This window comes from Vombatus ursinus, unplaced genomic scaffold, assembly GCF_900497805.2.
Source record: "Vombatus ursinus unplaced genomic scaffold, bare-nosed wombat genome assembly UNPS02014802.1, whole genome shotgun sequence".
Lineage (NCBI taxonomy): Eukaryota > Metazoa > Chordata > Mammalia > Diprotodontia > Vombatidae > Vombatus > Vombatus ursinus.
The window spans coordinates 158,202-185,071 of NW_020954580.1; the positions used below are offsets into that span (position 1 = coordinate 158,202).

Below are 26,870 nucleotides of genomic sequence, written 5' to 3' on the forward strand. Positions count from 1 at the left end.
TTCCTAAGGTACAAGATCACGCTATTTAGGTCTGTTGTAGAGGTGGAGGCTGGGAGTGGGGGGTTTATATCTTCTGAAGCTTTCGGCACTGGACCCCTTCCAAGAGAGGAAATGGGTCTAAATGGATCATTTGTTTCCTCCTCTTTTGGCCTTTCTTACGTTTCTCCCAACTGTGGCTTACAGACACAAAGCCAGGCTTAGAGTTCTACTGAACCTTCCTTTGCACTGAGCTGGATAAACTCCAGGTAACCTTACATTTTTTGAGGAACAAACAAACAATCCAAAGCCCTATCTGAAAAGTGTGAAGGATTGGACAAATGAATAGGATAATGAAATTCAAGACAGTGAAGACTAAATTGCACAGAGACAACAGAAAAAAAAAAATTATTCTATTTAGAGAGTGGGAAAGCCCTTGGATTTTTCTAAAGAGACTGAGATAAATATAGTGGGGAGCTGTCAATTAGAAGTACAAATTAATAAAAAAAAATTTCTAAAGAAGATCATATGCTAAAGAAAAATAGCTTTGATATATTACTACTGACCACCCCCAAAAAAGAAACGTAGCTTCTTACATGAAACTAGGTAAGGCCCGGGTCACAAGTTTATATCTCAATTACTACATATAATAATTTGCTTTATATTCTAGAAAAAATGATGCCACTGGCTCTCTTTTTGTAGTTCTTATTTCTGTCTCTTCTCCCCAGTACTGGGAGCACAAACTAACTAACATTAAGAAGGCTCACTTGATTAGAAGCAGAGTTGGTATTCCCAGCACTATCCAACTTGCAAAACAGCCCTTTGTCTTATGCTATTCCCTTTTGAGGAGATGCTTTGGACGTTTCACATAATATGCACAGAGAATAAAAGACAGCAATATGTCGTGAGATTTAGCCTGGCATATATTTTTTTTTTTTTTACCATGTCCTCCTGTCTGATTTCAGAACTGACTGTTGCTCAGAATCTTCCTTTGTATAGAGTTCAGGAGAAAGAGAAGGTATTCAGTAGCAGTGAAAAGCCTGGACAAAAATAGGTAAGGGCTCCAGGTTTCTGTTTACTCTGAATCTTTTTTACTGTAACAACCCCCAAGTTTTCTGTAACAATCTATTAAAATTAAAATAACTAAGCAAGAGTGATCTGGAAAAACCAACTGCCAAAACTGAAAATGCTATTTTGGGGGGTCATATTTGTATAATCCTTTCAAATCTGATTTATGTTTAAAGGGAATTTTTAAAGGAAGTATAAAATTTTCACAAATACTTCCAAAGGCTTTAGGTATGACGTACCGGGCTGAGTTAAGGGTGCATCTTTGGGGGTCCTGCACGGAATTAGTAGCTGTATGGTATGTTTATCACTTAGGATGCATTACCTAATATTTCTACCCATTTTTAGATTTATGAAAGATGTGGCAGAGAGGACAGGCCTTGGAATCTGGACAACCTGGGTTCAAGCCCAGTTTCTTACATACTGACTTTGTGACTCTAGTCACTTCACATCTCAGAGGCCCTAGTTTTTCTCTAAGGCAGAGAGTTGCATTGGTAAAGGTAACTTCCTCACCCAGAGTATGCTATCCACATGAAATCAGAGTTCTGGACAAATGTTTGCATGTATGTATGCACATGTATGTGCATGTGTGTGTGACCATAAAGCCTTGAGACTGACATTTGACATGTGACTTAAAGAATCACTCATCATTTGTTTCTCAGGTTATTTCCTTAACTAGACTGGAAGCTCTTTGAAGGGCCAGGTGCATGCCTTAGACTTATTTGTACACTACCCCCAACCTGGTGCCTATCACAGTGCCCTGAACACTATAAGCACTTAAGAAAATATTTCTTAAATGACTTAAATGACTAAGAAGGAGACATCACCCAAGATTTTCTAATTACTAGTCAGTGGATTCACATGTAAATCCACATTCTTTAGAGGGAAAGTTTTTAATTTGATTCTGAAAAATAGCAGAGTTATGGATATGATGAGGTTTCTAATTCTGGTCTATGGACAAACTGAACCACTGGTAAGGAATGTCCAAAGAGACCCCATTCTTCCTTAGGAGTCAAAGGTAAACATGTAAGGTCCTGGTGATTCTGATGGGGATCGGGACACAACTTTGTTACTGATCTCCGGGACCCATGCATTCCTTCCCCAGGTAGGGGATCTACTTGTGCATGCCCTTCATACCCCGCCCCCCAATCTATAACACTCTGGGGGCAGAGGAAACCCTGGTGGATCCCGTGTGGACCGTCACAGAGTCAGAGACGGGCCCTGAATTTTGTCCAATGCCTCCTGGCCTTGGTTTTCATCACAGGAGTCATCATCAGGGCCAAGTAGGCTGGTAGGTCCGTAGCTAGTAGGATCATTATAGCCTCTTGGGCACAGGCTATGTATGGCAGCCTTCAAGTTTGGAAAGGAAAGAACAGAAATACTTCCCCCTCCTCCAGGTTGGTACATAGTTGTCCCAAAGGGACAAACCTCGAACTGACCCCGTCTCGTCCCCTTTCTCCCTACCCTCTCACTTTCTGTTGGAACTGAACCCTATTGAACCCACTCCACGTGCTCCGGGATCTGTCCCAGCCCTGGGGTTGCACCCCTGAGGTAGGTGCCAACCCCAACGAAATCTTGGCGGGGGTGGGTAGGGGGAGCAGCTCGGGGGGTGAGGGGGGAAGGAGAAGGAGGAGGCGAAGGAAGAGGAGGAGGTAAAAGGAGAAGGAGGAGGCGGGGGCCCGACTGGGAGGAGGGGCCGCGGTCCGAGAGGGCGACCCCGGACGGGGGGGGGGGGGGGGGGGGGGGGGGGAGGTGCACGGGGCTCCCGGTCTGCTCTGCGCAGCCCGCTCCATCTGCTTGATAAAGCCAGGGCTGAGACGAGCAGCTCTCGGAGCCGTGGTCCGGGACTATAAAGAGAGCTTTGTGGCGCTAGCGCCTTCCCCGCGGCCGCCTCCTTTCCCCTTCTCCTCCTTCCCCTTTCTTTCCTCCTCCTCGTACTTCTCTCCTCCTCCTGCTTTTTTTCTCTTCTTCCGTCTTCTCCCCGCCCTCGCAGGACCCAGCGCCTGCCGCTGCTGCCGCTGCCGCTGCCGCTGCCGCTGCTCCGCTGGTGGCGTACCTGGAGATCGGAGTGCGAGGCGGTGAGTGGGGGCTCCCAGCCGGGGAAGGAAGGGACTGGAGAGGGCGCCTGGGACTCGCTGCGCTCCCGCGGGTAACGGCGCCCAGCTGCATCCTGCTTTGCCTCCCCGTGGGCGCGGGGAAGGCGAGGAAGCCCCCAGAGCCCTGGAGAGGGTAGCCGTGGCTCCGTGCGCCCAGAGGGCTTCTGCTTTTCCACCCACGGTCCTTAACTGCTTGCATTACCCGGAGGGCAGAGTAACTCTTCCAGACCCTTATGTGCGTGCTTTGATGGGTGGGGGAACCCTTTCCTTTGCCGTTTCTTGCAAGCGCCTACAACGCTGAGACGTTGGTGGAACTTTCTGCTGCTTTTTGGATGCCTCTGCCTCGGGTTGTGGGCATCCTGGGTTCTTCTCACCCCTCCCTCCTTGTAGCAACAGCAAACATGACCCAGGGAGAAGGGAGAAGGGAGGAGGGAGGGAGAGAGAGAAGGGGAGCGAGAGGCAGTGCCAGTTGTGGCATCCAGGTGTGACTCGCAGCTGCGAATCTGTAGGATGAGTGAGGAAGGCAGTTCGAGCCGCTAGCTTCTCCTTCGTTGGGTTCCCAATTGCCATCCTATGTTTAACCCGACAAGGGGAGAGGACGTGGAAAGAAAAGTAAAGGGCATGTATCTGGGGAAGACACACACATCCCTGAAGGAGTTGGGGGACATTTCTCTCCCCTCCCAACTTCTGAAACTTGAACATTGCTGGCCGGCGATACAGGCAAGAGGGGCACCCACAGGAAATGCCAGCCGGTCTCTGATGAATCTTGGTGCCAAAACCTTGCATGAGAGCCACTTGTTAAAGGCAAGAGTGGGCTCTGGTTCCATAACCTGGCAGATGAGTTGATTGCTTGCTGTCCTCCCCACCTCTCACTTGGGCAGGATGTGAGGAAACTAAAATCTGTCATCTTGTTGGTTATTGAAGGTTATTCGTAGCCATTCACAGAGGCTTGGTATAGAAGGTTGATGAAGGAAAATTAAAAAGTCCTTATTGTCACCCTATTGTCTGTCATTAACATATGTAAGTATCTTTGGCAAATCTGGGTGAGCTGTTTTCATCATAATTTTAAAAAATAGGAATTGTGGGGTAGATTGCTAAATATGTTTATCATGGAAATGTTCTAAGATGCCTGTGAAATGTTCTTGTTGTATGTGATTTATCTGTACTGAAAGAAACAATTTTTTCCCCTTCTCCTGGAGGGAAGCAGGGGTGGCGTTAAAATATTCAAGGCAGATAGGAAGCAGACACAAAACAACTTCAGATGGGAAGGCAGGAGCAATTGGGGAGGGGCGGGGGGGATCAAGAAAGGCCTCCTGAGAAAGGGGGATAAGCAGAGATTCAGTCACATGTCTTCTGATCCTCAAGTACTACTGTATCACAAACATGTTGTGCCTTCACCAAAGAAAGACAGATAATCGCCAGGATTTCTTTAGAAGGGTAGAGTTAGGGTGAGATTCTGTTGTCCTTTTGCTGTGGGTAGTCAATGGTGTAATTGGAGCTCAAAAGAAGAATGTTACCTTTAGCATCAAGTAAAAAGGTACTTAAAGATGGGACTTCCTCTTTCAGTCCCCAAAATAGTATTTACTTGTCTGAATTGCTTTGATAGAATAAAAATGAAAATTACACACTTTAAAAAATATTTTGTTTGTTGTAAGTTGAACATAAAGCATTAGGAAAGCACAGTACAGAGCTGGCTTTGGAGGCAGAGCAGAAGTGTAGCCTCTGCTCAGCTGTGTGACTTGTGACAGGTCACCTCACATCTCTGGGCCTCCATTCTCTGATAGGTAAAATGAGGAGGTTGGACAGGATAATCTGGAAGCTCATTGCTTGATCCTGCATTCTTTCATTTTAAGTTTGAAAAAGCTAATAATAATTGATATTTCTATCTTTAACTTCCTTCAAGATGCTGTAAAGAATGTGTTAGTCAAAAGTGTTGTGGGCAACATTTGTAACAAAAAAAAAATTCTTGTGATTGTTCTGTAAATGTGGAACAGTACAGGGTGATGACTGAAGGGTCTAGAGATGTCCTTGATTTTGTTATCCCAGAAGTTCACGGTTGGAAGAGACTTCAGTAGCCATCAAACTTAACCCACATGTGGAAAAAGGATTCCATCTGCAACATGCCAGACAAGTAGCCCCTCCAGACATTGCTTGGAGACCCTCTCTGAGGGGGAGTCCATTACTACCTATTCAGTTTTCCCTTTTGGTTACCTTTAATTGTTAGAAAGCTTTTTCTTCTTTGCAACTTTTTTTTCTTTTTTTTTGGTTAGGCAATGGGGTTAAGTGACTTGCCCAGGGTCATACAGCTAGTAAGTATTATGTGTCTGAGGCTGGATTTCAACTCAGGTCCTCCTGAATCCAGGGCCAGTGCTCTATCCACTGTGCCACTTAGCTGCCCCTTCTTTGCAACTTTTACCTGTTGTCCACAATTTTGCCTTCTAATCCTTCTTCTGGGCAGGTAGGTGGTGTGGTGAATATAGCTCCAGGCCAAGAGTCAGGAAGACTCATCTTCCTGAGTTCAAATCTGGCTTCAGATGCTTATTATTGGTGTGACCCTAGGCAAGCCATTTAACCCTGTTTGCCTCAGTTTCCTCATCTGCAAAATGAACTAGAGAAGGAAATGGCAAACCGCTCCAGTATCTCTGCCAAGAAAAGTCCGACAGGACTGAAGAACAAGAATAATCCGTGTTCCACCATGCTAGTCTTTTTAGTACATAAAGCTCACATGTCACCTACTCTCTTCTCTTCTCCAGACCAGAAACCCTTGGTTCATTCAACTGATCCTTATATAGCATAGGCTCAAGACCTTTCACTGTTCTTGTTGGCTTCTTTTCTATGGTCTCTAGTTTATCGATTCATTATCTTTCCAAAACTTTGGCTGCAGAGCTTAGACAATAATTCTGATATCTTACACTCTCTTATTTGTGGCATCTCTGGTTTTCTATGTAGTTTAAGACCACATTGGCTTTTTTGATTAGTGTGACAGCTGTATCACACTAATGATTCACATTGAGCTTGTGGTCTACCAAAACCCTCAGGTATTTTTCAGATCAATTGCTTTCTAACCATGCCATCCCCATTTGGTATTTGTTGAATTGATTGTTTTCAACCCACGTGTAAGATTTTACATGGATGGTTAAAGCCAAGTGGTTTTTTGAAACTTCTTCATTCAAAGTTATTCTACAGATTGATGACTCTTAAGGGGTTGGGTGGGGAGGAAGCAGAGAGTCTATTGAATGGAATTTCAGATTTTAGGATCTGACAATGCACCACTTTCCTGCCCTTCTCCCCCACTTCCATCATTTTCCAGCTCTGGAGTTAATGAGAATTGTGGGTGTTCAGTCAGGGGCCGAATATGCCCATTTCTTTGAATGTTGTCTAGGCCACAGTAGTGTCCAGTGATGTCAGACTCAAATAGAAATTGGATCCCTGCTGATCACATACTGACTTAGAAAACCACAAATTAACATTATCTATGTTGTGTTGTATGTTACTTTGTTAAACATTTCTCTATTGCATTTTAATCTGGGGGAGTTTGCAGCCCTGAGTTTGACATCTCTCATCTAAGGCATACCTGTTTCCAGCATGGAGTGGACTAGATTACCCCTGTGCCTCTCTCAAGCTTGGGAAATTCCATGATTTAACAAGGGACTAAGCAAATTACCTTACAGCCAGTACTGCAAGACTAGTGCTTGGATGCTTATTAACTATGACCCTAGACAAATTGCCTAATTTCTCTAGATCTCAATTTCCTCCTCTGTAAAATAGAGATAATTCTTACAAACAACATTATCTTAAGGATCGTGAGTTTCAGAGCTGAAAAGGACTTTTGAACAGTTATCTAGTGCAACCATCTCATTTCACAGATGATGAAATTGAGACCTATAGAGAGGGTTAAAAGTGTCCAGTGTTAGTAAGTAGCGTAGCCGGGATTGGAATCCACATCCTCTGACCTCGTGTCCAGGGTTCTTTCCACTCTGTCATGCTTGGCAGGGTTGTTGTAGAGAAAGCAGATTGTGCCTGATGGGGAAACTTGCCTCAAACCTCTTGTCAAGTGGTAGCCTAGAGTTGCAGGATATAAGGCTAGTGCAGACATGGTCTGTACTTCACAATACATCGCTTCATTTTGCATGACTGTAAGTATTTGTTACAAGGGAGAGTTCTATTATGGGAAATGAGTAGTGACAGTGAGATTACAAAGAAAAAAGCATCAATAAAGTTTAAATGGTAAATCTCAAAACACTTTCTAAATGTGAGTTGTTTTAGGTCTTAAGAATGTAATATATGTCATACCAAGTTAGAGAGTCTGTCTCTAAGAAGAGATGATTTGGGAGTAGGCATGATATCTAAGATCAAAGATGTCTTCCCAAATCCCCCTTAGATGCTCATTTGTCATCTAAGAACTTTTTTTGGACTTGGCATCAGGTGACCTGTGTTCTAATCCTGGCTCTGTCACTAACAAGCTAACTAACTTAGTGTGTAACTTGAAGGCGTTATCTCACTTCCCTGGGCCCCAGTTTCCACATCTTTAAAATGAAGGATTAGGTCACGAGATGGTCAAAGGTCCCGTGGAGGCCTAATGTCTGATGGCTCCATGACTCACCCATTTTTACCTTTCATTACCTTTGGGGGATGGTAATAATTTCATCAATTTACTGGCCCCGTTATAAAATAGCACTTCCTCTATCGCCCTCTTTCAAGCTTCAAGGGGTGCTCCTTGTTCTGAACAGAGGCCCACATCCTCTTAATACGTATCATAATTTTATAACCTTGGATCATATCCTGCCCTCAGCCTTTGCCACTGATGATGCCTAACTTTAGCCTTTAAAAGCTCTTTCATTCCTTTGACCATTTGAATGGATCTTCATGCAGTCTGCCATTCTGAGGTTGGTGGTTCAGAATAATATGCTGTATTTCACATGCCTTTTTGGACAGCTATTCATACTTGTATATCCACTGAACTCCTCCTTCCACACACCACTGTGACATAAATGTGACTCTGGATTCTTGAAAACTCACTCTGTAGAGCCCAAGCTCCGAAAGGGCCTACCAAGCTGGAAAGATTGAGTATTGTCCAGGAATGGACAGTAAGCCTGTTATCCAGGAGGCTGAGGACAGCTAAGGCATCCTTATCAAGTTGGCTTTAGGACAACTCTGAAACCCTTCTGACCCATACTGATGAAATCACAGATCTGTGAAATGTTGGAATGTGTGTACAAGGGTAAGAGATAACTTTCTGTTTTATTCTTGAGGTTAACCAGCATCCTGTTGGTCTCATCATTTAAAACATTCAAAAATAACACACACACACATCCCTCCCCCTCTCCCCAGTCCAAGGTCAGCAGTTCTAATTCGTACTTTGCCATAAAATAGGCTATGTGACTTCAGGCAAGACCCAGGTCGAAGGGTACTGTGTTCAATTCTAGATACCACAGCTTAGGAAACTGACATCATTTCTTCATCTAAATTGAGGTTCTTAATCTGGAGTCTATAGACCATTGAGCAGTCCATGAACTCAGATGGGAAAAAAATTACATCTTTATTTTCATTAACCTCTAACTGAAATTTAGCATTTCCTTAAATTATAATTTTTTTTAAAAGCCTTATTCCGAGAAAGGGTCTATAGGTTTCACAAGACTGCCAAAAGGGGTCAGTCACACAAAAAATATTAAGAACCTCTGGTCTGTGTGATCCTTGAGGTTTTTTCCAGTTCTAAAATTTTGTGACTTCTGGGTCTCTTTCCCAACACATATTTAATAGTTTCTTTTAAGTGTTTTTATTCTATAAGTGTGTAGTCTGGCTTCTTGTTCTTATATATAGTTATAAAAACATAGATTTCATTAAAAAAAGCCCTTAGAAGTGATCTAATCCAGCCCTCTCATTTTACAAATGAGGAAACTGAGGTCCAAAGAAATTAATACTTGCTTAGGGTCACATAGGTAGGGAAGATTTGAATACAGGTCATTTGTTGCCAAATCGAGGGCTCTTTCTACTGTAACACACTACCTCTAGTTGGTGTCCAAGAACCTTTCCAATTCCACCATTCTGATGGGGGTCTCCATAGCCAACCAGTTAGTGACATACTTCTCCATTCTCACTGAGCCTGGTCCTTGAGTAGTAGACACCATCCATTGCAGGGAACATACTCAAAACTGTTTCAACTTAGTGGAACCTCTGGGAGCTTGCCCTCTGTGAACATAGCCTTTGAGAACCCAAGGTCACTTCCATGCACCAGTGAGGTATCAGGATGGAATTATTATGGAAATGGCTTGAGTAATTTTCCCGAAATACATTTTTCTGTCTACCTTCATTTACCCTGTTCTAGCCACACCCTCGCTGTCTTGTGAAATCACTATGTTCACAGTAGTTTCGCATTTCAAACCCCAGCTCTGCCCCTTCCTACCTGCGTGTCTCTGAGCAAGTCTCTTTACCTCTCTGGACCTCAGTTTTCTCATTTGTAAAGTGGATGAGTTGGACTAAAGTCCACGGATGGGGAGCCTGCAGCCTTGAGGTCACATGTGGCCCTCATGGTCTTCAAGTGCCGCCTTTTGACTGAATTCAAACTTCACGGAACAAATCCCCTTAATGACAGGATTTGTTCTGTAAAACTTGGACTTAGTCAAAAGGTCACACCTAAGGACCTAGAAGGCCATATGTGGCCTCAAGGCTGCAGGTTTCCCACCCCTGGACTGAACACCTTCTAAGTCAGGGGTTCTCAACCTTGGGTCTGTGAACTGTCTTTTTTTAATGTTTTGACAACTGTATTTAAATATAATTGGTTTCCTTCATGATTCTACATATGTTATTTTCTGTATTTAAAAACATTTTTCTGAAAATGAATCCATAGGTTTAGCAGCCTGCCAAAGGGGTCTGTGACAACAGAAGTTAAGAACCCCTTCTCAAGTCCCTTCAAGCTAGCTCTTAGTCCAAAGATCGCCCTGTGTTCTCTATCGTCCACGTAATTTCAAATCATAGATCTTTAGAGTTGGTAGGAATCTTAGGGGTCATTTGGTCTAGCCTCCATCTGATGCATTGCATTCTTTTTTAAAATTAATTAATTTTGATTTATCAATAATCACTTCCATATGCTTTTGAGTTTAAAATTTTTCTCCCCTTTCCTTCCCACCACCCTCCCCAAGATGTCGCACAATCTGATATAGGCTATACATATACATTCCTATTAAACATATTTTCACATTAGTGATGTTCTAAGTAAAAATTAAAACCAATAGGAGGCACCACCAGAAAGAGGAAACAAAACTCAACAGAAAAGAAAAAAAAAAAAGCAATTCAACTTCCATAGTTCTTTCTTTGGATGTGGATAGCATTTTCCATCACGAGGCCTCTGGAGATGTCAGATCCTTGTATTGCTGGGAAGGGTTAAGTTTATCAATATTAGTCATCACACAATGTGGCTGCTATTGTATACAATGTTTTGGTTCTGCTCACTTCACTCAGCATCAGACCATACGAGTCTTTCCAGGTATTTCTGAAGTTAGCCTGTTCATCATTTCTTGTAGCACAATAGTATTCCATTACATTCATATACCACAACTTGCTCAGCCGTTCCCCAATTGATGGGCATCCTCTCAATTTCCAATTCTTTGCCACCACAAAAAGAGCTGCTATGAATATTTTTTGTACATGTAGGTCCTTTTCCTATTTGTATGATCTCTTTGGGATATAGCCCTAGAAATGTTATTGCTGGGTCATAGGGTATGCACATTTTTATAGCCCTTTGGGCGTAGTTGCAAATTGCTGTCCAAAATGGTTGGATCATTTCACAACTCCACCAACATGCATTACATTCGTTCTACAATTCCCCTGGAATTTCCTTTCCTTTGTACTGGTTATGCCTGTCCCTGGAATGCATTTGCTCATCACCTCCACCTCCTAGACTATCTCCTTTCCTTTAAGACTCTGTGATTATGCCACTATTTCCATGAAGTCCTTGATTTCTTCTCTACCCTCCACCACATGCTGGTGTCCTTCCCACAAAAATCTTGTATTTACCTCTATATGTATATATTATCTTCTCCTGATAGACTATAAGCTCCTTGAGGGCAAAGTCTCTATTACTTTTGCCTTTTGTATTCACAGCACCTTTTAAGATGCCTGGCACAAAGTAGGTACTTAATAAATATTGATTGATTAACAATCTTGTGTGTGTGTGTGTGTGTGTGTGTATGTGGTTGTAGTTTGTCCTTTATTCTCAAAGAAGACCATGACATCAAGAAGATGATGTCATGACTTGCAATTGAATTGGATTTGAGTGAGGGAGGGCATACAAAGTCACCAGCCTCACTTTCTCCTCCAGAGCCATCTGGGTCCAGTTGCCAGATATAGATCAGGACAACTAGAGATGGCCCAGGATGCAATGGAAGACCTTGGCTTTTTAAAGCTAAGGTCTTTCCGAGTTCTCACTTTGAAAACTTTCTTGAATAACTAGTCATTAGGAAACTCACCATGAAGCAGCCCACCCTATCTTTTGAACAGCTCCAATTGTTAAGAAGTACTTACTTTTTATATATAGCCAAAATCTAACTCTCTGTAATTTTTATTTGTTGAGACAGTTATGTGGTACAGTGGATAGAGCACTAGACTTGAAGTCAGGAAGAACTGAGTTCAAATCCAAGTTTAGATACTTACTAGCTATGTGACCCTGTGCAAATCACTTCACCTCTGTCTTCCTCGGTTTTTTTTGTCTATTAAGATGGGCATAACAGTAGCACCTACCTCCTCACAAGATTGTTGCAAAAATGAAGGGAGATAATATTTGCAAAGTGCTTTGCAAAACTTTAAAAAGCTATATAAGTGCCAGCTACTATTATTATTATTAGACCTAGTGTTGTCCACTGGAGCTACAAAATATGTCTGCTTTTTCTCCTATGTGAAAATCCTTTAAAAAAATTTTTTTATTAAAGCTATTATGTGTTCTCCCTCTACCTCCAACCTTTCTCTCCTCTGAGCGATATCCCCCCCAGTTTCTTCAACCAATTTTTATTTATAAAAATCATCCTGAGACCATTCTCTGGTGAATTCCTTTCCCTTGAACACTTCCTCATTCACAGACTTGGGCATTTTTCCCTTTGTCTCCAACCCAACTCCTTATCCATGACTAAATATTACCCCTAATCCCATGGTAACTCAGTTTTGTAGAATAACCTTTAATGAGGAACTTTATAAAGCATTTTCAGAAAGTCAGTAAGTTATATTCACATTCTTCTTAATCCACATGCTTATTTACCTTGTCAAAGAACTCTAAAACATTAGGAAAATCGGATTTCTTATGAAAGTCACATTGTTTTTCTCCTACCAGATTATGTTTGCTTAAATATTCAGTGAATTTTTTGCCACTGAGCTGATCAACCTAAGAGATAAGGAAGTAAAAGTCACCAGTCTGTAGCACTCAGATGTCTTTTGGGGCCTGTTTGAATACACAGATCTCACCAATATGACCCAACAGTCCACTAGAAGTTATTTCGAATGAAACGTCTAAACAAAAAGTTTAAACATTCCATAGTTTCATCTTGGAGTTAAAGCAACTCTCTTGAATAAATCCTATGTCCATTTTTAATATTTGATCTAGGACATTCCACATCCTTACCACTTTATTTCTTCTCCGAAATATTAATACTAACACTACCAATAAAAATAACTACATTTAATGCTATCTAGCATATAATGCATGTTATCTCAAATGATTTTCACAACCCTATGAGATATCCACTATTTATTAATAATAAAAATAATAGTCTTTCTTTTACAGATGAGGAAACTGAGGCTAAAAGATGGTAAGTGACTTGCCCAGAGTCAAACAAATAGTAAATATCCAACTTCTCAAGTACAGGGCTCTTGCCCCCTATGCCACCTAATTGCCTCCTCCATAATTACAAACTTAGACTGAGCAGTAATTTGTTACTAATTAATCATTAAATTTTTGTAAATTGTTTATCTTCCTCTCAATGCTTGCCTTAAAAAAATAAAAGAGAATCAGTTATTTGAAAAGGTAGCAATTTCTAAATGTTAATGTCTTTAATTGTTGATTTAAGAAAACACTTTTGTTTTAGCATTAATTGATATTGCTTATACTTTGCCAACTTATGGGATTTTTTGCTTGAAGGATATGCCAAGCATGGAAACTTCTTTTCCTTTTCAAAACTCAGATCAGGTGATACCTTTTCTACATGTCTATAGAAAAAAAGCTGTGACTTCTCTTTTTACCCAGAGTTTTCATGGGTTGTGATTGGGGGTGGGTGTTTATAACACAGAATAACTCATCATACTTCAGAAATGAACAAGGCATTTGAAAAGGTGAAAGAATGTTTTACAAGCCTGTGGAGTGGTATGCTTTCCTACTATCTCTAAGGATTCATGATCTCTTTGTAGCCATTGTTCCTTACCTGGGTGCAGATGACAAGCCTTCCAAGCCTTCTCATTCAGTGCAGTCCTTGGCCATGTGTTTCAATAAATGTTCCATAGAAGATTCCCCTAATGCGCTGGAATCACTAAATATCAGACTTGGAAAGTTCTTTGGACTCTACCTCATTTAACTTCTATTTCAACAAGAATTCTATCTAAACTATTCCCAAGGAGTGATCATCTATTCTTTGCTTAAAGACCCTTTAGTGAAAGGAGGAACCCATTACCTCCCTAGGCAGCCCATTCCACTTTTGAGTGGTTCTAATTGTTAGCAAGCTTTTCCTCACGTCAAACCCCATTTAGTGTTCTGTCCTCTGGAGTCAAGTCCCCCTTTATTGTGACAGCCTTTCAATACTTGAAGATAGCTATTCCATGCCCTTTCTGTTCCTTCTACTCCCTTTTCTCCTTCAGGCTATCCATTTCTGGTTGCTTCATCTGATCTTTATATCTCAAAGTCCCTTTATCATTCTAGTGACTCTGCTCTGGATGTTTTCTCAATAATCAATTGTTCTTTCTAAAATATAGCACCTAGTGTTCCAGAGGTGATTCAACCAGGTTAGAATGCAGTGGGACTCTGACTTCTCTAGTCCTGGATCCTCTCCCCTTTTTTTTTTTTTTTGTTTAATGTGGTTTATGATTGTACCACTGTTTCATTTTGCTGCTAATTTCACACTGATTCGTTTTGAGTTTTCAATCTACTAAAGTCTCCAGGTCCTTTTCAGATGAACTGCTCCTAACCATACTTATTCCATCTTATGGTGGTGAAATATATTATTTTCCATTTATCCCTGTTAAATTAATCTTACTTGATTTAACCCAGTGTTTTGGCCTGTCAAGTTTTTTTTTTAATGTTTCTTTTTACTTTGAATTTGACAAACATCAGCATCTTCTTATTCAAAGAACAATGGTACGTGCAACCATGAATCTCTACTACATAAAATTGTGGTTGGGATTTTTTTTTTTATACTTCAGATTTAACATGGCAGTTCTAAAACTGTATTCTCTTCTGAACTTTCTTCTCTCTTCTATTTATAGATGCTCTTTTCTTTCTTTTCATCCTTTGGTATCAATATTACTCTCTCATGACTCTCCCTTACTGTCCCCTTCCCCAAAAAAGACCTCTTTTACAAAAACAAGTGTATCGGCACAAAACAAAACCACACATTGACATTGACCTCTAGTCCATGTCAAACTTTTTGGATCCTGACTCTCTTTTTCAGTTTGTTACCTATCCTTCCCAGCTTTGCTACCTACCCAATTTGACAAGCATGCCATCTGTGCTTTTAATTAAGTAACTAAAATAGCATAAAACACTCCACGGAGCATCTTCAGAGATGATGGTGAACATGATTACTTTCTGGGTCAGGGAGAGGGGTTTCTCTCAATTTCATAAGATGATATAGGTTGTGATGTTATTTATCCTACATCTTTCATATAATAGCATGAGAAACTTTGTGACATCCTTCAATAAAAATCTAGGCAAACTGTATCTATAGCATTCCCCTGATTAACTGTACCAGCCTAGTAAACTATCAAAAAAAAAGTATAAATGTAAGGTCAAAACCATCCTTTCTATCTCTGGTGCCTTGACTAGGTATGAACTCTTTTTTTTAAAATTGAATCAATTAGATCTCATTGTGAACAGGGCCTGTACACCTCCTTGAATCAATCAAAGCCATTGTGTGAGAGACTCATCGTGTGAATCATGACCTAAACACTTCTACAAAAGGGAAAAATGCCTCAGAATTGGGAAGGAAGATATTCTAGACAGCTGGATTCCAGAGGTTGGAACAGGCATGGAGCAAATGTAGGACTGAACTGTGGCAGAGAAAGAATGTACAGAGGAATGACCTTGGTTCTACAGTTCACTCAGAAGTGAAGGGAAGTCCCAAGAAAAAGTCATCTCTTCCCTCATTTTCTCCTCCCTGTGTCTAACATGAGACACAATGTAATCTGCAATTTCATTCCCCAAATGTTTGAAGCAAACTGAATTTTTTTGTTTTCTGCCACAAAGGGGTCCAAGGGATAATGTAACATTTATGTAAAAATATAGATAGATAGGTAAACAGTCAGATAGGTAGATAACCTCTGCCTAGCTGTTAGAAATTTTTCCTAACTAGGAAGAATTTCGACCTCTTCATCTAAAATAAATTTCCTAAAACTAAAGAGAAGGAAACCAATGGACCTTATAGGCCATTATATTGCCCTCTAAGCTTAAAATGAGCTAATTATTATAATAGTGTGTTACAATAGGAAATGAAGTTAGTCTGCGTTAACAGACAATCACAATGTCACAAGACTTATGTTTATTACAAGAGAAATGAACATGCATGTGAAACCCAGAGAGTTCACAGTCCTTATAGAAGTTTGCATATTTATGACAATATAAGAGGAGGAGGAGAAAACAGGAAGGGGTGTGGCATGGGAGGGGAAAGGTACAGTAGCCCTTCCCAAAAGGCAGGACTAAAGCGATAGCAAAAGCCACATTCTTTTCCCTTGGGAACTGACTCTAGACTATGAAGATAAGAGGGTCTGCTTATCTGCAAAGGACCCCAGTTGCACAAGTGTTTTTCCCCGCCTGGCACAGACTGGCTGCTTCCTGTCTTGCCTCCCAAGGACACATAGGGAATCCAGCTTGGGGTACAAACAATCAATTATGTCAGCTGGGGGTGTGGGGCGTGCTTCATCCTTGACACATTCAGGGCCTCCTGAATACTCTGGGTCCAGTGTTTCTGGAAAATATGGCACTCAAAAAGATAAGTTTGGAAGACCCCTTAATAGCTTTTAACATCTAATATGGCTTATTCCTTTTTTATGGCCTATTCTTTTTGGTTTTGTTTGTTTGTTTTTGGTAAGGCAATTGGGGTTAAGTGACTTGCCCAGAGTCACACAGCTAGTGAGTGTTATGTGTCTGAGGTCGGATTTGAACTCAGGTCCTCCTGACTCCAGGGCCGATGCTCTATCTATTGTGCCACCTGGCTGTATGACCTATTCCTGAATAAGCTCTTTGGGAACATCACTTTTCTAGCCGTCTCCTTAATAATATGTTGTAGAATTGTCAAGAATTGAAGTCACTGGCTTTATGGTTTATAAATTATTTTTATCAATAAATTCTCTAATTCATTGATATCGCTCTTCCATTCTTCATAGTTTTGCAAAGATCGCTACCATGTTTCATCAGCCAGTTCAAAGCCCAGAGATGTTGGGCTTGGTGACCTGAACTCATCAATGGTGCTCTCTTACAGTTTCCCTACCTGTCTTGGGTATCAGCTCTCTATTAGTCATTTTTTATTTCTGCTTTCCAGTCCTCAGACATTTTCCTTGGCAGAAAAAAATGGAATCAAAATAAGAGTTAAGCAGCTCTGCCCTCTCTTCCTTACCCATTAACCAGGGTAATCCACCTTGATTACCTTGACCAGCAGCAGCCATATCAATTCTATAAATTATCCTTTTTCCCCTAATGTAGATTTTTTTTAAAATCCCATTTTGTTGCCTAACATTTTTTACAGCTACAGGTCATTCTTAACTTTAGCCCTCCAAACACTGTTCTTATAGGATCATGCCTAACATTTGTCTTCATCTTCCATCTTGTTCAGAGTCTTTTTAAAAAATACAAGATGGTTGATTTCCCCCTGCATCTCCATTGGTCTCTTTATACAATTCCTCATTTTTCCCTCCTCGTTGCAATTGTTTTACTTTGTGTTCTCAATCTCATTCTTCAGAGTTTTCTCAGTTTTCATCAGTAGCCTTTTAATCCATGTAAAATTACCTATCCTTTCTCTGAAAGAGTCTTTTAAAGTCTGCTCACCATATCCAACTCTCCCCTCCTCTGTCATATTTGGAGATAAATGAATTCGACATTCCCTCCTTCCCTAAGATTTTCATTATTTCCACCCTAGTAACCATTTCTTCCATTGCTGGTAATAATCAGATTCAGAATGGAAGTTCCCTTTACTGGTTCATACTTTTTTTTGAGAGTGATTATATTATATCCTAAAGGCAAGGATATACCTGTAAATATCTCCACTCTGCTTTCACTCTAGGCCTGTGATTCCTTCCCCAAATTTCTCATCTATTTCCTTTTCATTTCTAGGTTGGTCTGAGTATGATCTAACACTTGTTTCTGCCTCATTTCATCTTCACCTAAATGTTTCCTTCATGTTTCTTCCTTCTAGATTTCTTCAATGAGTATATTTAAAAATATATAATTATATTCTGTACATTCATACCCACTCCCCAACTTTCACATAGCCTATTCCTTCTGAATAAGACATACCCTTTTAGAATCTTCTCCTAGTTATAGGTCTCATCCCACTAAGTCTCAGTGAGATGTAGTCAAATTTGTTTCCTGTGTCAGTATCTTTCATTTAAATTACTTTGTAGAGAGCTTCTTCTGGCCCAGCTAGTTTTTAGAGGACACCACTGTATCATTTGTACTTTTCACCCATTACTTCTCACTCTCAATAATGACTGACTTACCTCTTGTTCTGCTCATGCACATCCTTAATGATATTTTTATAATGTTTCTCCCAAGTCATCTTTAGTAATATGCTACAGTCTTCTTCAACTTACTATATGTACCTTGATGTTGCCTTTTGGGTCACCTAAAGTTTTTATTCTTCTGTGATCATAGTGTTCTATGATTAATAACCATAAAGCAGTGAGCAGCTCAGGATCATTGAGATGTCTATCTAGTTTCCTAACTGTGATCTAGCCCAATCTCCTATTCAGTTCTGGATCTTATTCATTATTTATATGCAATAGCCATGCAAAATATAGATATAGATATATATACACACACATACATATACATATATATACACAATGATGAATGAAATGTCCTCCAATTGTGTGTCATTATTTAGGAAATATTTGTTTTTCATCCACTTGGTCTTTCTGGTATGAATGGTTAGACTAATCTCTTTTGAAAGACTAGATTTCCTTGGAGGGACATTCTGGTTTGTAGGATTCAATGCAATTTATACAATAATAATCTGTCAACAAACATCTGGAAAATCTCATATTTTAGATTTTGTCAATGATATAAGTGTTCAGTGCTTCTGAATACAGAATATATTTTTTGTAAGAAAGCACATAAAACTTAACCTTACCCAAAACATTAGTGAACTGGAAGTTACTTAAGGCGGCAGCCTATAAAAATGTTATCTATCTTAAAGAATGACAGAATGTACAATTTTCTTTATCCTAAAAAACAAACTTCCTATCCTGGTGTTTCTTCCAAAAAAGGAGCCCTCTGACTTTGGGTCGAATTTATTTATTTGATGCTTTCCAATGTATATGTTACATGTGCTAGCAGGCACTATTAGCCCCATCCTATATGCAAAGAAACTGAGCTCAAAGAGATCAGGTGATTTGCTAGGGTTATGCTGCAAGTAAATGACAGAAGTGGGATTCACACACACGTCTTCTGACCCCAAATTCACTGTTCTCCACTATGAGACGGCTTTCCACATTGTGACATGATTCTCTGCTAAGTCTGGTTGTCTTCTGTGGATAGGAGATACTGAACTTGGTAGAGAAGGCTTGATCTCTGCCAGGACTTGAACTTTAAAAGATCTTGGCAGCTGGATTCAGAGCAAACAGTCAGGAGGATGATGAATTAGCAAAAAGAAGTATTAGGTTTATCTGCTGGCTAGCTAGGGACCCCTCAGGCAACAGAGTTCTATTTCAGACAAACCAAATTCCAAGTGCAACACAGTTTTGTTTTTCAGTTTTTTTTTTTTATTTAAGGTTCCCTAATGAAAGATGACATCACTCACAGGAGAAGGAACAACATTTAAATATTTTTTTTCCAAAGGCGCTATTTAATTGAGTTTCCAAAGTGGATATTTATTGTCTTCTCACTTGCCACCTGTGTAACTGTGGGCAAGTCACTTAACCCTGTTTGCCTCAGTTGCCTCATCTGTAAAATGAACTAGAGAAGGAAATGGCAAACCACTCCAGTATCTTTACCAAGAAAACTTCACAGTGGGGTCACAAAGAGTCAGATGCAGCTGACTGAATACAGATACAGTCATCGACTGAATGACACCACACATAAAAGGAGAGCTAGAAGAGGATTTTGGCCCCTTTTGTTTTCAAACTGTTCTCTACAGCGCTTCCTCAGAAATTCTCTCCACAATGGTTACTTGGCCAATGATTAGCTTCTCTCTCTCTCTCTCTCTCTCTCTCTCTCTCTCTCTCACTCTCTCACTCTCTTTCTCGCTCTTTAACAATTTATTCTCTTCCCACTTCAAACTGGCATCTTTCCAGAGAGCATTCATATGCAAAATCAAATGATGCAGCATCCTCAAGACTGTAATATATATGTCTCTCTGTCTCTGTGTGTCTCTGTTTCTGTGTGTCTCTCTGTCTTTCTCTCTCTGTCTCTGTGTGTATATGTGTGTCTCCCTTCTCCCTCCATTCCTCTGTCTTTTTTCTCTCTGTCTCTTTTTGAAGCCAAACAGTTATAAAGAACTGCAAAATAGGCATGTTTACTAACCAGTCACGCTTACGTACTCTGACACAGCAACACTGAAGGATTTGATTCAACAAAGACTCATTGGGGTCCTATCCTGGGCACAGCCTTGTGCCAGGGGCCAAGGGAGATAGAAAAAGAAATGAGATTCAGTACCTGGTGTCATTGGTTTTAACAAGTAAACGTTCCCAATAAATAAATGACTTTCTATAGTAAGAAGAAAGTTGGCCGTGATTCATGGAATGTTAGCAGTAACAGACCATACAGATCACTTAATGCAACTTTGTTCCTTACCCACATTCTGTTGAAAAGGAAACAGGCTTAGAGAGGTTGGGATTTGTCCAAAGCCAAATGGCTAGTAGAAATGGCAGGATTGTAACAAACAAACAAACAAACAAAAAAACGTGAGGTTTTCTGAATCTTAGGCAAATGCTCTTAATTCCGAGCCACACTGCTGTCTTTGTTCGGGCCTTGGATGGTTTTTGTTTTTTTGGTGTTTTGCATGTGTAGGAGTGAATTTTCTCCCTCAATGGATCTCCATTTTCTCACCTATAAAATGAAGAGGTTGAACTAGATCAGGCCTTCTTAACCTTTTCTGTGCCTTGGACCCCTTTGGCCACCTGGTGAAACCTATGGCTTCTTCTCAGTATAATATTTTGAAATGAAATGCATACAATAAAACACAGAGGATTACAGAGGAAATTATGTACCAGTTATGCTGACATCGTTATCATCATTATCAAAATCTAAAAAACAAAAACAAAAACAAAAAACCGAAGTTCACAGACTCTTGACCTAGATGATCTTTACACTCCTTCAGCTCTCATGTTCTTTGACTTCATGTTAATATGTCAGCAGTTATTTATCTTAGTCTAAACTTGCTCAGAGATGGATAACACATAAAAAAACTTAGTAAATTTTTATTTTTCTATTTTAAACTTTGTATATACATGAAAATGTTGCTTTAGGAACCTGGGGACAGGTCCACACCTGAATTAGTGTCTAGAAACTCCATTTATATTGCAGAGTAGCAAATCCTCTGTACCTTATTATCTAAGAGTTGCCTGGGGCTGAGAAAGTAACCTACTGCCCAAGGTCACCCTACTGGTACAAGTCTTCCATGGGACTCCATGGTCAAATCTTCTTCCATTATACCAAGCTACATTCATACATAGATACATATATATATATACATACACACATACATATACATATATACACATATAAGTGTTCTATATTGATACATATGTATTTATATGTATTTATATAATTTTATTATTTGTAATTATATAATACATATGAATATATATAACAATTACTATATAATATATAATTATATATAATATAATTATTTATATAGTTACATACCATTGTTTTGTACATTGTATGGTTTATGTAATGTGTTATAATTATATACTTTATTATTATAATAGGCACTATATATAATGTATGTATTATATAATAATTTTTATACATTATATATGTATTATATATAAATGTGCTTATTAATGTAGCCTGATGTAATGAAAGGAGACCTGGCCTTGGAGACCTATGGAAGACCTGTGCTCAAGACCTGTGTGTGTGTATGTGTGTATGTATGTATGTACACAAATATACACAGAGAATATGTAGTGTTGTTCAGTAATTTCATTCATGTCTGACTCTTTGTGACCCTGTTTGAAGTTTTCTTGGCAAATATACTGGAGTGGTTTGCCATTTCCTTCTCTAGCTCATTTTACAGATGAGGAAACTGAGGCAGGGTTAAGTGACTTGCTCAAGGTTGTACAGCTAGTAAGTGTGTGAAGCCAGATTTGAACTTAGAAAGATAAGTTTTCCTGACTCCAGGCCCTGCACTCTGTGCATTGAAGCTACCTAAGCTATTTCAGAATAACTAACTTCTGAATAATTTAGTCAGTCAAAAAGCATTTACTAAGCACTTACTATGTGCAGACACTGTAATGAGTGCACTGGGATACAAAGAAGGGCAAAAACATGGGTCCTGCCCTCAAGGACCTTACGTTATCATGGGAGAAACACCATGTATGCATAAGCTCCATCCAGTGTAAATAGGAGATCATCTTGGAAGGCTGTAGCAGTGAGGGAGAACAGGGAAAGCCTCTGGCAGGAGATGGGATTTGAATCAAGTCTTAAAGGAAGCCGGGAGGTAGAGGTAAGAAGTGAGACATTCCTGGCACGAGGGGCAACCGGAGAAAAGGCAGAGAGCCACGTGATAGAGAATGCTGTTTGTGAGGAGCAGCAAAGAAGGCTGATGTTGCTAAATTGTAGAGTAGGGTAGGAAGGAGCAGTGTAGGGCAGCTAGGTAGCGCAGTGGATAGAGGGCCAGCCCTGGAGTCAGGAGGACCTGAATTCAAATTTGTCATCAGACAAAATTACTAGCTGGGTGACCCTAGGCAAGTCACTTAACTCCAATTGCCCCCCCCCCAAAAAAAGGGAGCAGCGTAAGAAAAGTTTGAGTGTCCCCTTGGCCTGGCTGTTTAAATGAGAAAGTTCCACTCCCAAAAAGCCTACCCACATGCCCTGTATTTGCAGACAATACGCACCCATGTGCAACATTTAAATAATTCAGGTTGGCCTATACGGAAGTGCCAATTTGAATAGTGTAATCCATGCTTCAGGAATTCAGAGAAGGAAGTGATCTCTCAGAACTGGCTTCATTTCAGGAAGTTCCATGGAAGTCTGAGACCCTCTGGCTTGACTGCAGGGAGAAGTTGAAAGAGACAATAAATAGAGTGAGAGGTAAAAGATAATTACTAGAGGATAGACCAGATTTGGTGAGAACAATAAACGATGTTGCATGTTTCCTTCTTCTGCCTTTTGAGGAAGCAAGCATTTCCCAATTCTTGCATAGAAATTTTATAATATATTTATTTTCTTTTCTAAGGACCAAGGAGTTGTAGTGAATATTTAAGCACAAAGTTCTTTATACATTTATTTTTCAAATCTAATGAATCTATGTAATATTGGACCCCACCGATTTACGAAAACGCTGTTGTCCTCTTCGTCCAGACTTGGGCACGAGAAAGTCCATAAGGGACTTGCTCAAGGTCACATTCCACGTCAGGAGTTTGTCAATGAATGGGACCAAAGGTTCTTTCCACAATCATCCAGTTTCCCAAAGCATCTTCACATTCTTTCTGAACAGGGTGGATATTTAGGGACTTTTGAGATTTGGATTAGCACTCGGTTGGTATGACCTCTGGATGTGTAATATTTTTGTATCGAATTATTTATTACCCCCTGGAATAATTGCAGAATGACTGCACGCTAGACAGTCACTGAGTGAGAGAAGGTAGGGGGGCCCTTAACTGACCTACTGCAGGGGTTCTTAACCTGAGGTCTATGAATTTTTTGAATACTATTTTGATAACTCTTCTAATATAATTACTTTCTTTTTAATCCTGTATATTTCACGTTTTTTTAAAATACACTTTTCTTCTGAGAAGGGGGTTCATAGGCTTCACCAGACTGCCCAAGGACTCTGAGATACATACATGAAAACAAAAATAAAAAACCAAACCCTCTCACCTAGCTCCAAAAAAATTTATCAGTTAATGCTGCACACAGTTCATTGTCTTTCTTGGGTCATGCCAAGGCTGGCCACATAGCTAGCTAGCTGTCCTGTGCTAGTGCCCTTAGTTACAACCACTCTGTGGGACTCAGGATGTAATGAGCATTGTATGTCTGAGTTGTATGGGCTTGGGGTTAGGGCTAGGGTGGAGCATTCAACAACCTTGTAAAAGGATGATCACATTCAGTGTAGTCTGAGGAGGGAAAGAGCATCTAGGGCATCAGGGAGGGCTCCTGTACCAGCTGAGACCAGTGGTGACCCTTGCAGGAAGTGAGAATTGGAAAAGGCTGAATTGAGGAGAATGTTTATTCCAGCCACTTGGGCAGCCTGTGCCAGGCTCCACGTTCAAGAGCATGGATTTGTGCTGCACCTGTGATTTCATTGGTATAGGGGATTCTCCATACTAATGCAGATCTATATCCTCTCTGAAACCTAGTCCTAGAATAGGGAGAGACTCTTGGGATCCATGAACTTGTTTTTGTCTTTTTTTCTTTTTTTTTTTTAATTTTGATATCCATATTTTGATGCAATTGATTTACTTTCATAATCTTATGTATTTTATTTTATGCATTTAAAAACATTCTGAGCCGGTCAGTAGGTTTTACCAGACTGCCAAAGGCTGCCACCTTGACTCAAAAAAAGGTTAATCCCTGACATAGGAAGTTCCCTGGAACCCCTAGAGGGTAAATGACCTGCCCAGGCTCACACAGCCTTTTAAAAAGCAGCCAATTGGATAATGAGGAGCGGCATCTAAACACAGCACCTTGTGAGATAGAGCATTGACTGTTTGCTAGAGAACAGTGACTGTCTAGGCTATCCAACTTGATCACCACCTTTTCTGAGATTTTCCTGAGATTTAATTAAGGCAGTGTATTGTAACGGACACCACCTTTGACTCATGCTGGCCATATAACCCTGGGCATGTCATTTAACTTCTCAGGGCCCTCAGGCAACTCTAACTATAAATTGGTGAGAAGGTGCTGCCCTGCATAGGTAAAGGGAGTTTCTGAAATCACAGGTCTTACACCATGAGGTCACCCTCACTGATATTGCCTTCCCTCTAAAAAGATCTCCCATTTATTTACACTGGCTGTAGCTTATAAATACATAGTTGTTTGCATGTAAATTTCACTTTTGACACTGGATGATCCAGACTGAGGCTTCATTAAGTCTTCTGGATAAATTAACAACTCTTTCTCCTCATTTGTATCCAGCATTAGCCAGAGATTGCCACCTTTTCTAATGAACAAATGAGTAAATTTTTATGTCCTTATAAAGGACAACAGCCTCACTGGTCACAAGTCTTCTGGTAATCCAAAGGTGTAAATAATGTTGCTAGTGTTTCACTTCATGCAAAAGTCTCTGGCTTTAGATGTGCCACATCATGAATAAGTGGTGACTTGAGACAGGTGTGTTTTGTCTAGTGTTTTCCCCACTGTGCTGGCAATGAGACCTGCCCATGATACCAGTACTCTCGGTGAAACAATGCCCTCCAAAGAATCCTAGATTGCCAGAGTAGAAAGGGGACTTTAGGGTTCATCTAGTCAAGGCCCTCATTTTATGGTTGAAGAAAGTGAGACACAAAGAGGGAAAGTAATTTGCCCAAACTTAGTTGTCAGAAACGTTGTTGCCAAAGGCAGAATAAATATAGGCAGAATCCCCATGTTCAAAGGTATCAGAAAGGGGGCGGGAGGAATGATATAAAACCCTCATTAAATCATAACGAAAATAGCACCAGATATGCCACAAAATATAAAATGTGCCCCAGGGATTCTTAGAGGAGAGAAAGAGCCCTATAAATAACTAGAAATTTATTCATGGCATCGACTGGCTTTGGAAAAGCTTAGATCTCATTGTCATGAGCTTCTTTGTGTACCTGAATCCTGCCTGGCCCTGTCCTGGCAAGCTTAGATCTGCCCAAGAAGCCCCTTACTTTAAAATCTTCTCTCTACCCTTTCTCCTCCCTTCACCGCTGGAGTAGTAGTTGGCCTTCCTCCCCACTGTTTTAAGACTCCCTGTAGTAACTGAAAACATCAAATATTCATCTGGTCCTACTTTGGGCAAATCACAGCATCACTCATTTGTGATGTCATTGGTCTTCAAAAATGAAGAGCAAACAACAACAGCTGATATCCTATTTTAGTTTGTAGAGAAAGGATCAAATGAGGGCATTATGTAAGACTAAAGATTGAACAAAATTACACAGTTCACTTTTTGTGGTCAGTAGGAAAATTGGTGGAAACAGTGCAAGCTGTGAGGTTAGAGATTTGTGGTTTCATGTCCAATATTCTTATTTTTTCTCTATTTCTATGGAATGCTCATTTGAGGATGGTCAAGTTCAGAATACTATTCTTTTCACTGTACCCTAGAGGAGGGAAGAGTTCTGTTGTACTCCCATGCCTCAGTCAGACCACACTGAGAGTTTTGTGTGCAGTTTTGGTGATCAAATTTTAGGAAGGGCTTTCAGAAGTTGACATGTGTCTAGTGGAGGATGGAGTGGGGACCAGAAATCACACCCACATAAGAATCAGTTGAAGCAACTGGTGATGTATATCTTGGAGCAGAAGTAGTATTGGGGAAACACAATGATCTGCCTTTGAGTATTTTCCTTTATTGACCTTACAGTTGCCACATTCGAACTCCTCTCTCATTTTTCTGTCAACTTGAACTTCTAGACATCTCCTTGAAGTTTCTTTCTGTGTTGCTGGCAGCTCATTATTTTACTGCGTTGAAAAGCTGAGCGTCATCTTCGAGTTCTGAGATTTTGCTATGCTACAACAAACCACTTCTAAAAATGATAGAAAAAGCAGGTTCTAACACAAAACCTTGAGTCTTAACTGTTTATACGTATAATCTAAAACTGCCTGCCTCTTGACAAACTATTTCCTCCCTCCTCTGCCTTTCCAAGTTTCTTGGTGTCTCAGATTTATTAATAGTCTTTGGCAAATTTTGTCAGGCATTTTGAAAGTTTTCATGAATTACATTTTCCCTTCCTTCCCCCTCTCTCCAAACTTGTTTACCCATCAATGTACTCTAACCAAGTATGTTTTCCCCTTACAGAATTCATGTTGAATGAAGTGTCCAATGATATTACCCTTTTATTACAGAGGCTCTTTTTAATTTAGATTTGTTTGTTAAATAAACTTCTTTTATTTCTTATTTGTTTGTTTAGTGGCTCTTTCGTTCAAGGGACTAGTTTCCCTCTAGGATGGATCTTATGCATAAGAATTATCTTAACAATTCA

General features: G+C 40.2%; 1 protein-coding gene across 1 annotated transcript in view; it reads left to right on the forward strand.

Annotated features, from left to right (window-relative positions):
• Positions 1-2,932: 2,932 nt before the first annotated feature.
• SERPINE2 (serpin family E member 2) overlaps positions 2,933-26,870 on the forward strand; it is an 86,071-nt gene continuing 62,133 nt past the window's right edge. The window contains exon 1 of the mRNA XM_027873430.1: positions 2,933-3,119. The gene's annotated coding sequence lies outside the window, so the exon portion shown is untranslated. The remainder of the gene's footprint in view (positions 3,120-26,870) is intronic.